The sequence below is a fragment of the Schistocerca americana genome, chromosome 5 (assembly GCF_021461395.2).
Source record: "Schistocerca americana isolate TAMUIC-IGC-003095 chromosome 5, iqSchAmer2.1, whole genome shotgun sequence".
NCBI lineage: Eukaryota > Metazoa > Arthropoda > Insecta > Orthoptera > Acrididae > Schistocerca > Schistocerca americana.
Window position 1 is genome coordinate 507,249,799 of NC_060123.1, and position 14,687 is coordinate 507,264,485.

Genomic DNA, 14,687 nt, shown 5'->3' on the forward strand with positions numbered 1-14,687 from the left:
AGTGCTAGCCAAGACTGACAGTGCCTAACTTCGGTAAACCGACGTTACCTAAGAAATAATAACATAGATTACGTGGAAAAAGGCAGAAGCGTAACTGGACCATGTTACTCTTCTCATTGGATGATTTGATACCTGCAATGGCTGAAAAAACACCAAGGTTGGCACGCAAAGAAGTGCTCTTTCACCAGGATAATGCACGATCCCACACATCAGCTATAGCAACAGCGGAAGTGCATGACTTAGTCTTTCTGTTGGTTCCTCAGAAATCAAGTTCATCAGATTTAGCCGCAAGTGATTTGTTCCCTGACTTTGGCTTGCTGAGAAGAAACTTTCTTCGCAGAATATGTTTTTCCAATGGGATAGAAAAGCTGGAGGATCGGTGGACGAAGTGAATATCCCTCAAAGGAGACTATGTCAACAGCTACATCTACATCTATATTTATACTCCGCAAGCCACCCAAAGGTATGTGGCGGAGGGCACTTTACGTGCCACTGTCATTACCTCCCTTTCCTGTTCTAGTCGCGTATGGTTCGCGGGAAGAACGACTGCTGGAAAGCCTCCCTACGCGCTCGAATCTCTCTAATTTTACATTCGTCATCTCCTCTGGAGGTATAAGTAGGAGGAAGCAATATATTCGATACCTCATCCAGAAACGCACCCTCTCGAAACCCGGACAGCAAGCTACACCGCGATGCAGAGCGCCTCTCTTGCAGAGTCTGCCACTTGAGTTTGCTAAACATCTCCGTAACGCTATCACGCTTACCAAATAACCCTGTGACTAAACGCGCCGCTCTTCTTTGGATCTTCTCTATCTCCTCTGTCAACCCGATCTGGTACGGATCCCACACTGATGAGCAATACTGAAGTATAGGTCGAACGAGTGTTTTGTAAGCCACCTCCTTTGTTGATGGACTACATTTTCTAAGGACTCTCCTAATGAATCTCAACCTAGCACCCGCCTTACCAACAATGAATTTTATATGATCATTCTTCTTCAAATCGTTCCGTACGCATACTCCCAGGTATTTTACAGAAGTAACTGCTACCACTGTTTGTTCCGCTATCATATAATCATACAATTAAGGATCCTTCTTTCTATGTATTCGGAATACATTACATTTGTCTCTGTTAAGGGTCTGTTGCCACTCCCTGCACCAAGTGCCTATCCGCTGCTGATCTTCCTGCGTTTCGCTGCAATTTTCTAATGCTGCAACTTCTGTGTATACTACAGCATCGTCCGCGAAAAGCCGCATGGAACTTCCGACACTAACTACTAGGTCATTTATACAGGGTGTTACAAAAAGGTACGGCCAAACTTTCAGGGAACATTCCTCACACACAAATAAAGAAACGATGTTATGTGGATATGTGTCCGGAAACGCTTAATTTCCGTGTTAGAGCTCATTTTAGTTTCGTCAGTATGTACTGTACTTCCTCATTCCAACTTGATCATATTGGAAATTTTCACAGTCAACTTGTGAGGGCTGACGACAATCCGCACGCAGTTGTGCAATCACGTCATCAACACAGATTTTCTGTGAACGTTTGGGCAGGCATTGTTGGTGATGTCGTGATTGGGCCCAATGTTCTTCCACCTACGCTCAATGGAGCACGTTATCATGATTTCATACGGGATACTCTACCTGTGCTGCTAAAACATGTGCCTTTACAAGTACGACACAACATGCGGTTCATGCACGATGGAGCTCCTGCACATTTCAGCCGAAGTGTTCGTACACTTCTCAACAACAGATTCGGTGACCGATGGATTGGTAGAGGCAGACCAATTCCATGGCCTCCACGCTCTCCTGACCTCAACCCTCTGGACTTTCATTTATGGGGGCATTTGAAAGCTTTTGTCTACGCAATCCCGTTACCAAATGTAGAGACTCTTCGTGCTCGTATTGTGGATGGCTGTGATACAATACGCGATTCTCCAGGGCTGCCTCAGCGCATCAGCGATTCCATGCGACGGAGGGTGGATGCATGTGTCCTCGCTAACTTAGGACATTTTGAACATTTCCTGTAACAAAGTGTTTGAAGTCACGCTGGTACGTTCTGTTGCTGTGTGTTTCCATTCCATGATTAATGTGATTTGAAGAGAAGTAATAAAATGAGCTCTAACATGGAAAGTAAGCGTTTCCGGACACATGTCCACATAACATATTTTCCTTCTTTGTGTGTGAGGAATGTTTCCTGAAAGTTTGGCCGTACCTTTTTGCAACACCCTGTATATATTGTGAAAAGCAATGGTCCCATAACACTGCCCTGTGGCACACCAGAGGATACTTTAACGTCTGTAGACGTCTCTCCATTGAGAACAACATGCTGCGTTCTGTTTGCTAAAAACTCTTCAATCCAGGCACACAGCTAGTAATGTGACTTGTTTACAAAACAAGCATTTTTCTTGCTTTTTTACCAGACTTGTCAAACCACCTCCGAAATTTGACATGGAAAAGTATCAGCCAACCCAAACACATGAAATTCATCTGAGCCCTAACGGAAAATTAACAAAGTGGTTATCTTTGCGTAACACTACCGCCCAGAGGCACAGTACCCCACAGCAATAGAAAAGGTTGAAACTAGATTTACATTTTTCCTGGGAGACTTCCCCCGTTGCCATAAAACGGCCTTTACGCCCCGTTCTTTAGCCAATCGTGGTTTCGGAGACGCCGGAAGTGAGGAGGTCCGGTCGCCGCGCCGTCCGGAAGGACGCCACCAGCACGCAGGTGCGGCGCGCGTCCGTTCAGCTTCTTCGGTGCGCCGAGAGATGGCGCGAGCGAGCCCGGGGCGGCGGCGCCACAGCGTCCGGCGGCGACGCTGACCGACGTCCAGGCGGCGCAGCAGGGGGGGGGGGGGGGGAGGGGGAGGAGCGGCGCTCCCTGCCCAACTGGACATAAGGTATCGATCTCAAGGAGCATCGCGCCGCCGCCGCCGCCTCCCCGCTGGCCGCTTGTAGGGTAGCGCCTTCCGGCGGACGATAAGCCGCGCTGGGTGGGCACTGGCTGCGAGTTATATTTGTAACATTTACTCCCACTACCACTGCTACGGAGTCACCAGAGTATCTGAAGTCAGCAAGTTTCACATAATTCTGAACAGTCGCTCAAAACACCTTTGAAGTGACAACTACAATTTATAAGAAACTTAATCCTCTGTCCAAGCACTAAAGAGACGCAAAGATATCTGAATTTTATCCATAGTGGATGCTGTCGAACTCCGTGACTGTTCCTTTATGGGGTTGTAGAAAAATGTCCGCTACCAGTCACAATAAAAGGTTATTCGTCACTCGACCGGTTTCGAGCTTGCGCCCATCTTCAGGTGTTTATACATTCATTTACATGTTTGTACTGTTGGAGATCACTGTATAAATACAAAAAAATTATTTGCTGGTGCCTACACAAATACAAGTGGGACAATTGTAAGTGGTAAGGCAGCATTTGACGAAAATATATCTGTACTTAAAAAAAGATGAAGCACCATTATTACAGTTATGCTGTGATGATAGTTTTGCCACTTAGTTACACAGTTATGGTCAGTTTCACGTCCATACATCGTGACAGTGTAATATGGAGCTATACCTGATATAAATTGACCATAAGTGTGTAACTAAGTGGCAAAACTATCATCACAGCATAACTGTAATAATGGTGCTTCATCTTTTTGTAAGTACAGATATATTTTCGTCAAATGCTGCCTTACCACTTACAATTGTCCCACTTGTATTTGTGTAGTCACCAGCAAATAATGTTTTTGTATTTATACTGTGATCTTCAACAGTACAAACATGTAAATGAATGTATAAACACCTGAAGATGGGCGCAAGCCCGAAACCGGTCGTGTGATGAATAAACAACCTTTTATTGTGACTGGTAGCGGATATTTTTCTACAACCCGGCAAATATATCTTCCATCTGTAACTCAAAAAGTAAATCATCCAGTCCATAGTACTTCCGATTTTTCATTGTGATAACGTGTGCTGCGACGGTGAATTAGCTACAAGTATTGTAGCCATTATACCAACAACTGACTGTCTTCGAACAGTTTCGCTACACAAATCAATTTTATGCAAGTTTCATAAAAAAGGCCAAAGTAATTCAGATGAGGCTTTATTATTAGAGAATAAGAATGAAAGACAGTAAGTTTCAGCTATGTTTTTTAATTAAAAGTGAAGGCAAAACGTGGATAGCTGTCCGAGTTAAACAAAGAACCGACGGTAGGTTTGGTGGAATATAAGGATAATAATAACATCTCTAAGAGAGTGCAGCGGTCTAAGGCGCTGCAGTGATGGACTGTGTGGGTGGTCCCGGCGGAGGTTCGAGTCCTCCCTCGGGCATGGGTGTGTGTGTTTGTCCTTAGGATAATTTAGGTTAAGTAGTGTGTAAGCTTAGGGACTGATGACCTTAGCAGTTAAGTCCCATAAGATTTCACACACATTTGAACATTTTTTTTAGAGTGCAGTCTAGTAAAATACAGAACCACAGTGTCGGCTTCGAACTGTTCGACAAGTAAAGACATGATGAAGAAAGAGAGGCCTGAGGCTGTGGAATAACGTGAACAGTGTTGATGCAGGCGATTGTCAGGAGGAGGATAGCAACGTCGAGGACGCAACTTGCATTCTGCGACAACCAAGATAGGAGACAGAAAAATGAATAGCAACAATATTAACTTCGAGAAAGCCAAATGCATGATAATAATTTTAGATGCTATAAAGACTAGACCCACAAAAATCAAAGGAGACGGGAGAACCACTGCCATTCACTACCGTCAGTATAGTCAATTCCAACACAAACAACAAAAACAAAAATAGTCAAGGGAGATGAGAATTATGAAAGCCGAATTCTATCCTATGAAATAACAATACAATGAAGTGAAAGAAATATGTAATCTTCAAGATTGCCTTCGTAAGTAGTGCCATTTGTGATACAAAAGACAAATTGCAAAATAGATAGCAAGCAACTATTTTTGTTTGAGCAACTTGAGAGGAAAGATGACACAGATAGACAAAGTGAGAAGAGAAATGGATTCCCCTAGAGAAAAGCCATCAAGTAAAACAGTAGTTATATCTGCGCGTCCCCAAGGAAGTGTTAATAGGCCCTCTGCTGTTCCTGATCTATATAAAAGATTTGGAAAACAATTGAGCAGCCCTCTTAGACTGTTTGCAGATGATGCTGCAATTTTCCGTCTTTAAAGTCATCACGTGATAAACACCAATTTGAAAATGATTTAGACAAGTTATGTCCATGGTGACAAAAGTGACAGTGGATTCTAAATAACGAGAAGTGTGAGGTCAACCACATGAGTACTAACAGGAATCCGTTAATTTCTGATACAAGATAAATCATACAAACTTAAGGCTGTCAGTTCAACCAAACACGTAGAAATACTATTAAATTGTTTGCACACAGTAAAAACGGTTATAGATCAACCGAAACAGCTGTGTACGTGGCGGTTTCGGTTGGCTTGTAAGTGTCTTTACTGTACGCTAACTATGCATTGCAGTTGATGCGTGCTAACGCGCCGCTTTTACAGAGGAGATTAGACTCCTAATAAGACGTTTAATTTGCAGTAAGAAAAGGATTAGTTTTATGATCTATTCTAAAGCTTGTTAAGTAATGTAGTTTCTTCTCATCTATCTGGTTCTTGCCAATCAGCGGTTTTAGAGTAACTTAGTTACACTTTAATATGGAGGTGTGCTCTCGCACCAGTCTGCATTGAATTAAGTCAAGTTGTATAATAAGTTTATTTTGTAAAATGAAGGTATTTCTTATTTTTATGATGTACCTTAAAATAATTTAGAAAATTCATTTTGCTCATTTCCATCTGGTATTCTCCAATCGGCGGTGCGTGACGCTTCAATATTTGATGAGCTGTCGCGCTAGTTTGTAAAAAGAAGAAATGTAATTTTTGATCACTGGAGCGCAATATGTGAAATCATACAAATCTGTTGCAAATGGCTTGTCGTTTCGATATTAGATGTGTTCTCGCATTGGTGGCACTATTGATGTAATATGTAACGAACTAAGAAATGTAACTTTTGCTCATTACAGCACAACACGTAGAACTATATAAATCTGTTGTAAATGTGTTGCCTGTGGCTGATTTACCGTGTGCTGGTCGTTTGCGTTTACTCTTTTATCTTTGAGCATAAGGCCACATGTTATGGCCTTAGCTCATTATAATCAATACAACACTTTTCTTCTCTGTTAGAGGATTGAATATAAACTAATGAATTACGATGGAAAAGATCTGCTTAAGGCGCAGACTTTGTAAATTTGCAGGTTAATTTATTTGTTTTTGGAGTGAGGGATTCCCTTGGTTTTGAGTTGGAAATGTCGTGTGGCTAGTTGTAACACAAACATGTAATTTTTTAGGGACTGGAAACATTATGTATAATGTATAACGGTGTAACTACTGAACGTAGCTCATGCATCTCAGCGCTTCTGGAGTTGACGTTATGTAACGACGTAATGCGAAGCAGTTTGGCGTAATTCGACCCAGTGGAGACCAATGAGTGGTCTTAGAAAAAGAATTTTGGGCATTGTTGGACTTTTAAATCTGTGTTAAGTTATTGAAATGAAAAAAGATTTATTGTTTTGTCAATAAACATATTATCTCCGACGCGTTGCTCTCAACCGTGTCTCTGAACACCATTTCTCTAAAGTTCGTTCTGTTTGGTGTATTTTACTGTTGATAAGTCGGATATATACCGTTTTGGTTACTGCAGGGGCACTTTCTGCACATGGCCCATCGCCTGTATTTGTTGCACTAACAGCACGGTTTGTAACTAGTAATGTAGCTTGTAAAATAGAACCGTGACAAATTTGTGTACCTTACACATATATTAGTGTACTATAATTGTATTATGAATATGTGCCTCGTCTGTATAAAATTATCATGTCACCTGTAATTTTCTTTGAAAATGGACTCAGGTGTGCGAAACCAGTCACTACCAAGAAATAAAATAGATATTTCTCAATGACAGAATTACAACCATATATTTCAATTATAAGACAGGCTGAGGACCTAGTTTTCACCTGCAGCATGCTGCAGGATCGTGCTTGATTGTGAACTGCGGAGTAATCGTGAGCATATAGATGCAGAAAAAAAATGTAAAATTCTCTCCGACAAGATGCAGCTCCTTTTACATTTCTGTAAATGACTGCCAGGTGGTACTTTTGACTATCATTATTTTGTTATTGTCAAAACAACAACAAATGAGAAACTGGCCGAATTCTTTGTTTACAGCGAGAATTGGGAAAAAATCAAAGTTTCTCCTGGCGATTTTAATGGAATTGTGTCTTAACGATGCCTCAAATCGTCTCGTGCCACTTTTGGTAAAGAATGTCCTTCAGAAAAAATTGTTTATAATTGATTTGCAGAGTTTCTTTCCGATAATGCTCCAGTATCTCGTGACGGTCGACCAGAGTAGGTTGTAGGTTGTTTCTCCAAAACACTTCGATGCTGTCGGTAACATGACTGAGAAGATCGACATGTCATTTACCCTGACTTAGTCGCATCATTAGCCGTATTGAAGGCTCTAATACATACAACTTTTCCATAAAATTTAATTATTTGTGACAAAGATCTACTTCTCTGTATTTTACACAATTTGACGGGACGTCAGAAAGACTCTGATAGTTGCCAAAATACTGAAGTACTAAAAAAAAAATTCTGCTCAGGAAGGGGAAACCCTTATAGGACATCGTAATAGGATACCAAACTTGGATATATTGGTACGAACCGTAATTTAAGCAACAATAAACTGTTTGGCAGTTCCAAAACGAACAGAAACGAACGAATGTCCTTCGTTCGTAAAGCACTTCGAAGAAAACAGTCGCTTGTTTCTTAGGTTGCGTTGCACATGTCGGAACCAGTGCTCTAGAGGAACGAAGAACAGTTAATGCTAAACGGTGTACAACAATTGTTTTTCACAGGTCGTCGATTCAGAAAAAATAGCTGAAAGCGTCACATCATTTTCCAGCACGACAATGGAAGCTGCCGCACTGTCGGTTAAACAGTTATTGTGTCACGGTGACAAATCCTGGGCAAGAAACACTGATACTTACAAGACAGCCGTGGGTGCGCACACCAAAAATCGAAGAGACAATCGAAAATCTGAAGCAGCCTCACTTCAACCGGGAGGACGGCTAACCCAGCGTCCTGGATGCAGCAGTGCCGGGACGATGTGCCTCGCGTGATCACAGGCCAGCGGGTTCACCGGGCACCCACGTGACAGACCAAAGAATCAGCGTAGGCACTATTGGTGCCGTTTTTCCGCAACTAACAGCTCGCAAACCCGGCCCCCCGAAGGTTGCCACTAATTGATAGCAGGCTACCAATTGTCAGAAAGTCGTGTATCTCACAAATAGCCCTTCGTTTTAACGCCCACCAACGTTATTTTAGGGCACCCGTGGTCCAGTAGAAGCGTCTTTGACTAATAATCGTCTTGGGTCCCGAGTTCCAACCTGGGACTGCTTAAGTTTTGAATAAAAACCACTAAAAAAGCAGATGAATGTCGTCATCGGGATGAGGGTGGAGAGGGCAACGGACACCACTGCATTAAAGACAATTACGTGCCCCATAGGAAAGAGGAAATGTCTTCTGTAATTGAAAAAGAGCCTCGATGATATCTCTGTTTGCAAAAAGGTTCCGGATTGGTACCCAATTCCGAACTCCGTGACGGGCTATCAAAGAGGAATAAACAACGAAAGGATAACATTCTACGACTCGGCGTGGAAATGTCAAAAGTTTGAACTTGCTAAGGAAGTTAGAAAATTTGGCAAGGGAAATGCTAAGGGTGCTCAGTGAAATGGCGTGCATATGTTAATACCAGCAGCAGAAAATGGCATAATGGAGGTAGGATTCTTTATAAATAGGAATGTAGGGCAGAGAGTGAGCTACTTTGAACATTTCAGTGGTAGGGTAGTTCTCATCAGTATCCACAGCAAACCAACGTCGACGTCAATAGTACAGGTACACAGCCGAAGTCCCAAGCAGGTGATGGACAGAGAAAGTACATCGAGGTATTGAACAGATAATTCAGTACGTAAAGCGAGATGATAATCTAATATTCATAGGGGACTGGAATGCTTCAATAGGGGAAGGAGCAGAAGAAATGATTACGAAAGATTATCGGACTGGTAGCGGAATGAGAGAGGAGAATAACTGAGTTCTGCAATAAACTTCATCTAGTGATACAGCTAGTAATAGGGAATATTCTGTTCAAAAATACGTGAAATAGACCCAGAGACGCGAGAAGATTCCAGCTGGATTCCGAAATACTGGATTGTAAGGTGTACCCGGGAGCAGATATAGAATCACATCACAATTTAGAAATGATGAATAGTAGTCTGAAGTTTAAGACAATCATCCGGAGACGAAAGTGGGATACTGAAGTAACGAGGAAGGATGAGACGCGTTTGAAGTGTGCTAAAGATGTGGATACTGCGATAAAGAACACAGCAGTAGGTAGTTCAGCTAAAGAGAAGTGTACATCTCTAAAAAAAAGTAAATCACAAATAATGGGAAGATAAACATAGGTACTACGAAGGTAACTGCAAACAGACCTTGGATAACAGAAGAAATACTGCAATTGATCGACGAAAGGAGAAAGTACAAAAATGCTCATGGAAAAAAGAAATACAGAAATATGACTCACTTAGGAATGAAATAAATCGAAAGTGCAGAAAAACTGAAATATCCCGGTGCACCCTTGTAATTTTAACAGTAAGCCCTTGCGCAATACCCAACACTCTTCCATTTAGTGCCTGTCATTGGAAACTGTTCAGCAAGCGCGTGTTCCTTGCGCGGACTACACAACGGACAACCAGTATTCAGAATTCGGGTACTATGTGAACGGACCTTACAACTGTAAATTCTTCCACGTCTCTCAAATGTACGTCAGCGTGGACGTTTTCTGGTTGCAGTTGGCCGCATTTACCGAGAGACAGAGAGTCAACCCCTGTGGAACGGTTCTCGGCAGCCGCCCTGACATTCATCAGGGGTCGCGACCCGACTCCGACGACCAAAATAGCGTCGTCACCCTCACCCACGCTCTTCTGTATGTCTTCCCCGACATCAACAAGAGCGGTAGCCGGGGAAGTGTGCTACAGTTCTGTCAGCTACGAAGTCTCCTACTAACGGAGACAAACATGACAAGCCTCAGATATCTACCCAAGATCTAGCTCTACCATTAGTGGACAATATTACTCGGCGCTCAGCAATAGACATTTGGGTGCCCAAAGTTTGAGAACAGTTCACTGAGCTTAGAACGTCTGTTTGTGTTGGTATGAGAGCATCGAAAACCGCTTGCACATTAACCCTGATACCACCACGGTACATTTCAGGCCAGAAAAATTGCAAAGAAAATTGATATGTCATACATGACAATCAGTATTCTAATTTAGAGACACCACAGGGACAGTTTTGCCGTTGAGCTTGATAATGGAAGCATGAGTTAAGAAAAACCAATACTCATTCTAAAAAATTTTCGTCTTAGAAAAGCGTTCGACATTGTAAAATGGTGAAAGATGCTCGTAAGTTTCAGAAAAGTAGGTAAAAGTTATAGGGAAAGATGGTTAATGTAAAAATTGCAGGAAAACAAAGTGTGAAATCTAAGCTAAGGATGTAGTGTTTCGCCACATCTGTCAGTCTGTGCATCAAAGAAGTGATTAGAGGAAGGTACGTTCACGAATGGGAATAAAGGATATAAAATGTAAGATTCTCTAGTCACATTGCTATCATGAGTAAAAGTGAAAAAGAATTACAGGACGTGTTGAAAGGAACGAACAGTCTAATGAGTGCAGAATGTGGATTGAGGGTGAATCGAAAAAAGACGAAGGGAATGAGGAATAGGAGAAATGAGCAATAGAACTTAACATCAAAATTGGTGGCCAAGATATAGATAAAATGAGAGAATTCTGCTAATTGCTAAATAACAGATGAAAGACGGAACAAGGAGGACATAAAAAGCAGATTAGTACAGGCAGTGAGGATATTCCTGGCAAAAAGAAGTTATTTGGAACACAACATTGTTTAAAGTGAAACATGGGCTGTGCGAAAACCGGAAAACGAGAGAATCGTAGAGTTTGAGATATGATGCTACAGTAAAATGTTGAAAGCACGTTGACTCATAAGAAATCAGGAAGTTTCCAAAGAATTGACGCGAAGGTGCAAACTTGGAAAACATTAATCAAACTATGGCAAAAGATCATAGGCCAGCTATTATGGTACTTGAGGCATATGTAGAAGGTAAAAACCGTAGGAGCAGAAAGAGATTGAAATACGGGGTGATTATAAATAGAGTTAAACTTTGTAGAAATAACAGCACTGGTGAGAATGACGTCAAATTGCAACGGAATACTACGGGAGGAGGGGGAAAACGTATGGCTGAATAAAAATTAATAGTTATGAAATGTAGCAATAGATGGCGATGTAAGCCTCGTAATTTAATAGTGGTGGACTACAAATGACAGGTAAATCATGCAACAATGCCTAAGGCATACGTTTGACGTTCAACAAGTTGTACTACTCAGAGTGCATGGGTGTACAAACGTGATAGTGTCAGTTACGTAAGCCCATGCACCACTGTAAGTTCATATGACATCGGTTTCTAGTTGTCCTGAGGCCAAAAACCGCATAAACAACACCACTCACATCGCTTTTTAATTGTCCTGAGGGCAAAATACGCATAAAAAGCATCAATCGCATCGCTTTTTAATTGTCCTGGAGCCAAAAACCGCATAAAATGCATCAATAAAAATCAAATCAGATTAGTAATTTCCGTGTGACTGGCGCAAAGCATGTTCAATATGCTGCCCACCGTTTTCTGCAACAAGTTGAAATCGAGATACAGCATGTTCCACAACTGATCGAAGTGTCTCCGGGGTCACGTTCAGAATGTGTTGCGCAATGCGTGCCTTCAATGCAACTAAGTTTGCAATCGGAAAAGAGAACACAACATCTTTCAGATAGCCGCACAGCCAGAAGTCACACGGATTAAGATCAGGTGATCGGGACGGACAGGCTTTAGGGAAATGGCGGCTGATAATTCTAGCATTTCCGAAATGGCGCTTCAGTAGCTGCTTAATTAGATTTGCAGTGAGCGGAGGTGCGCTGTCTTGCGTAAAACTGATCTCAACCACACATCCACGCTGTTGGAGAGCTGGAATGACACTCATAGCGCTAACCAGTGACGGTACAGGTAACAAACAGGACCGGAAGCACCTGGCTCTTCGAAAAAATATGGCCCTATGATAAATGATGCCGTAAACCTGCACCACATAGTGACCTTTTGAAGTGGTACTGGTTGATTTAACTGTTATTTGGTCTCTGGGGTATGGTAGTTGACTTTGTAGTGTTACGTGAGCCTCACTGCCCCTTTTTTTAAAACTAATTTGTGTCTGATTTTATTCTGAGAAGCTCAGTAATGTGTGTAAATACCGTAAATGTAAATTTGATTCAAAAGGTACTTGAAGTGAAGTAAAGCGCACTTGGACAGCAACAAACTCTTTAGGGCGCAAGCCCCGCAACGATAGTAGTTGTGAATCTTTGAGTATGGACTCTAAAAAAAAAGACAATTGGTTTATATAAAAAAAAGAGAGAACGATTATTCTGTATCTTGTGAAAAGAGGACGTGTTGCTAGGCCGTCCCTCAGAACGTATTGTTACATTTAATGAAAATTGATATTTTAGTGATAAAACCGAGTAAAGTATGTGTAAGAGTTGCTAAACGATTATGTATACAAATTTTCTGGAAATGACGAATAGAAAAATCTTGTTTTTGGAAAAGGAGTTGAACTTCATTGTCGTCGCCGTTTATAAATCGACAGAATTGTAAGGGTACAAAGTTCACTAAAATAAAGGAAAAGAAATGGATTCTCTATAGTTTTCATTCAATAAGCAACAACTTCTTATAATTTCTTAATTACAGTAATTGGATTATGTTCTTGTACAATAGTATGGTGCTGAACTCTACTGACAAATTTTGATGTAGCAGGACGTGTAGTCTGAAGGAAGTTTGTGTGCCAAGCAATCTCCTTCTCACACGAAAAGCAGATTGCTGTATGAAAAACTACGAAAACTTGGGCTCAAAGCTATCCGAAATACGGCCAAGTAACTAACAGAGTCATATTTTAAACCTTAAAGAACAATAACTTCCTCTAAATTGTAATACGTCACCAACTGGTGCAGAAGCTGATCATTCAAGGAGGCAGTAACCAAAATTCAGGTACCAGTTACGACTTAAAGTAAGAATCTCAATCAAAAATCAAACTCTCTCTCTCCAAACACACATATAAATATTCATATAATTAAAAAAAAGTCATTTTATAACTTATGTTTCACTTGTGGTCACAAATTACTGCAAAAAATCTTGTTGGTTGCTCTGAAAGCAGGTCAAACATTGTTTATTTTCATTTTGACCGTAGTTCCAGAATCTGACTAATAACATTCACGTATCCAATCCCACTGTTAAAATGTGTTCGCCCCTTCAGGTGACATTCTTACAGCTTTAGAAGTTTCTCGCACTTTCAGTCAGTGATCCTTCATGACCACTTTATGCACATTTGCGCTAATCATAATCATCAACGACTATGCGGATGACTAATTAAAAAAAAAAGCAGTCTTCAGGCCACGAGTGGCCTACCGGGACCATCCGACCGCCGTGTTATCCTCAGAGGAGGATGCGGATAGGAGGGGCGTGGGGTCAGCACACCGGTCTCCCAGCCGGAATGATGGTATTCTTGACCGAAGCCGCAACTATTCGGTCGAGCAGCTCCTCAATTGGCATCACGAGGCTAAGTGCACCCCGAAAAATTTGCAACAGCGCATGGCGGCTGGAGGGTCACCCATCCATGTGCCGGCCACGCCCAACGGCGCTTAACTTCGGTGATCTCACGGGAACCGGTGTATCCATTGCGGCAAGGCCGTTGCCTCGATGTCCAATTGAGCTTTCCAAAAACGCTCGAATCGCGATTTTTTTCCAACCTCACAAATCACTATACGGGAACAACAATAGAGAGATGTCCACACCACATATCACTACCCAGAGCAATGACGCGTCACGTATTTACTCAAAAAGGAAGAGTGATTCTGTAGGAATCTCGTTGGCCTAGCGCTGACATCTGGTGTTGATTCCACAAACTTTTCAAATTGGCCTCGACAATACATCCGCAACCCTGTGCACTGTAGATACAGGGAAAGTTCTTCATCATCAGGTGTGTGTTTTCAAATGCAGTGCCATTAAGTTTTTATCGGAAGAGGCAAAAGAGGGAACAAAAATTTCACTGAAAATTGTGCTTGAAATGGTTGCATGAAGCACTGCCAAATCCACTCATTCTTTCTTTCTTTAGCTTGTGCCGTTTTCCCCGCGGATACGCAGGGTCGGTATGGTTAATTGGATGTGGCAATGTTAGTTGAAGGGGTGGCTGGATGCCCTTCCTGCCGCCACCCCGTACCCCCCGGGAAGGAATTAGTGTTCCCCAACTGTCTGCGACTAGTGTAATCCATGGAATAGTGCGTAAGCGTTCAGATGTCTGCGAGCCGTGTAACTGAGGCGGGACGTGGGGACCAGCCCGGTATTCACCTAGGGGGATATGGAAAACCGCTAATCCAGTCGCTCTATAAAGAGAATAAAGTATAGCTGTAAGTAACTCCCAAGGCTTCACATCTTCGGAAAGACGCAGAG